The sequence below is a fragment of the Charadrius vociferus genome, unplaced genomic scaffold (genome assembly GCF_000708025.1).
Source record: "Charadrius vociferus isolate BGI_N301 unplaced genomic scaffold, ASM70802v2 scaffold714, whole genome shotgun sequence".
In the NCBI taxonomy this organism is placed as follows: domain Eukaryota; kingdom Metazoa; phylum Chordata; class Aves; order Charadriiformes; family Charadriidae; genus Charadrius; species Charadrius vociferus.
Genome location: NW_009647836.1, coordinates 1 through 2,932, shown reverse-complemented (window position 1 = coordinate 2,932; position 2,932 = coordinate 1).

Below are 2,932 nucleotides of genomic sequence, written 5' to 3'. Positions count from 1 at the left end.
TCTTTTGAAGGTTTTATTTACCTGAAGGCTTGGAAAATAGCTCGGCACCGTCCGTGATCTCAGCCGTGTAATGAGTTGCAGAAGAGCTGGCTTGCCCAGGTGAGCGCGGGGTTTCGCATCCATCGCGTGCGGTGCAGACCTCTGCGCTCCAGCGCAAGCCCTTCCCGGGGACCGCCACCGTGGACTGCAGCCCGGAAACGTCCCAGTTTCCCTGCATCCCATCCATATTTTACTTCTTATACATTGGTCAGGAACCAGGACTGCCTGGGTGAAGGTACCTGCAGCCTGCCCACAGCGACCTGATAAACCACTGACAAGCCATGAATTGGGATAAATGTTATCGTTGCTGACATGCAGACAGGTGTCTGGGGAGTTGGACTAGATGATCTCTAGAGGTCCCTTCCAACTCTGAAGATTCTGTGATTCTGTGATTCTGGAGTGCCCTTGTGTAACCCAATACACCCCTTCCAGATCGATTTCCCCCTTCTCACCTTTATCACCTGTATTGTGTAGTATAATTAGATTATTGATAATCCTAGAGTTTAACCGTGTCTCCGTAAAGGCTAATATAACGGGCGCGTAAGAATTTACTCAGACAGCTAAACCACGCTGTTTGCCTATAAACTTCTTGCTATAAATATGAGCAATTTTTAAACTTGGGGAAAGCCAAGCAGCTTTTCAAGCCGTGACTTAAAAGCCGTTGGGCACAGAGCGGTGCTGAGGATGAAGCGTATCATCCCAACTTGGCCAGGCGAGGAGCAGAAATGCCAAGAGCCGGCTCAGATGCGAGGGGCTGGTCCACGGCTGCCCTCGGGGATGAGATGAGGGCTGCACTGAGCAGCACTGAAACCCCGCTGGAGCGCGTGTTATAACCCCGAACGCTTCTTTCCTCCCCTGCAGGTTTGTAGACGTGCAATTATTTACGGGGCTTGATTGCTTTTGCTTTGGGCAGATTTATTGCGCTTCTCTCCTGGTGGCTGTGGGCTCTTTTCCTGCGGAGAATTCAAAGGAAAGGAAAGCAAATCTGCAACGCGGCTTCGGCGGAAAAGCAGACTGCAATGAGGTTCGCTCATACGCCACCGGGCAATGGCTGCTGCCTTCTTCAGGTGTTTGCCTGCTTGTGTCTGATGGGACTGGAAGGGCTCCAGGGCAAAAGCTGCCTGTTCATGGCATGACGGGCTGAACAGGGATGCTGCTGGGAGCTATCGCAGAGAGAGAAAGTCAATAACGGTGTCGGGTGCTTCGGGTCCAGGCTCATCCCGCCCGGTCTGCCTCTCTCAGAGGCTCCCAATCCATTCCTTTTTGCTCGTTCATCGGGTTATACCACTTCTTGACAGTGTGGGGTTAGTTCCTGCCGGAAATCAGGCTGCGCCGTCCCATCTGATAAGTAAATGACGTGAGCTCTTTCGTTTGAAAGGGTTTTAAAAAGACAGAGAAAATGGTGGCCGCAGACTACAGAAGTCAGATTGATTTTCCTTAAAAGGGGAATCGGGAAGAGGGGATGGGAAAGCAAAAACTGCTGGGGAAGTTGTAAGTGAATCCATAGGGTTTGGCCAAGGGATTCATAATCAGAGGGATGCTTACAAGTTTCCATACCGAATTCATTTCCTTTCCCCCAGACAGGACTGCGTTGAGGTCAATCAGGCTCACAGCGTGCAGCCAAACTGGGCTTTAAAATGATGATAATAACAGAGCATGGAAGAAAAGAAAGTGCCACACAGAGTGTTGAACAAAGCAGTGTTTGTGGGATGGAGGAATACCTCTTATTAGGCCAACAGATAAGGCCAGAGAGGAGAAGCAGGTAAACTTTCAGGCTTGCAAGACTTTTAAACATTTTCGGGATTGATGCTTTTCTCCCCACATCTCGCTCTGACGTCAAAACGCCCAAGCACAGTAGCTTATCATCCTCCGGGTGAGCTCTCCCAGGCTGATTACATCCAGCCCGAATTTCTTCCTGCATGTTTCACTTCTTCCAGTAAAAGGTAGTCATGCCTCATATTTATAATCAGTCCGCACTTTTATTCCTGGATGTTATTCAGATGGGTTTTTGTATCATTTTGGATTCTCTTGTATGGAAAGTCCCCATGCAAGTATCGGCCAAAATGAATAACAACCGGAAACAATAAAATGGAGAAAGATAAAATCAGGAAGAGTAAGCTTTGTTTATAGATGTGAACAGCTTTTACAGTAAGCCACCAAATAAAGAGGTTCTTCAAACTCGGAAAGTCTGAAAACGGGGCGGTTGGGAAAGAAATTGGGCTCAGAGAAGCTTTGGATGGTAAAAATATGAAAAAAAAAAAAAAGAAATAAAGAACATGACTTTTTCTCTTGAGAGTATTTACTGAATGAGAGATGGGAGTGAGTCAAAGTGTGTCCATCCCAGGCATGCCATCACCCGCCCCTGAAGCCGGAGGGGAAAAAAGGTGATGCTCCACAGAGGCAAAAGTGTGCTTTCAGAAAGCTCCTCTTTGCCTCCTTTTGAGCTTGTAAATGCATTTATATAAGAAGATGAACAAACTTTGTAGGGGGAAAAAAAAAGCAACAGAGGTGGCTGCTGTAAAGGCAAAATGTACTCGAACCCATGTTTTATAAAAGAAGGAAGAAGAAAGGCATGAGGTATGGCAAACTAAGCACCATCAACACCTCTGCTCACACATGAAGAAAATTAGTATTAATAATTAGTATTAATTCCTATTTAATTTACAAAGACAGACCATGAGTCATGAAAAGGAGAAATAAAAAGTGGAATGACAAATGGCTTCTTTCAGGGTTTTTGCTTGCCTGGCGTTTACATGAGCACTCTGGTTACCCCCTCTCTGGTGTCTCACCTCAAGGTCTTCCCTCGCGGTGGATGGAATAAGAGGGAGCAGCTTTTCGACAAGCTCAAATTTTGACATAAAGAGGGCCAGATTTTGGGTTTTTTTTTTCTTCT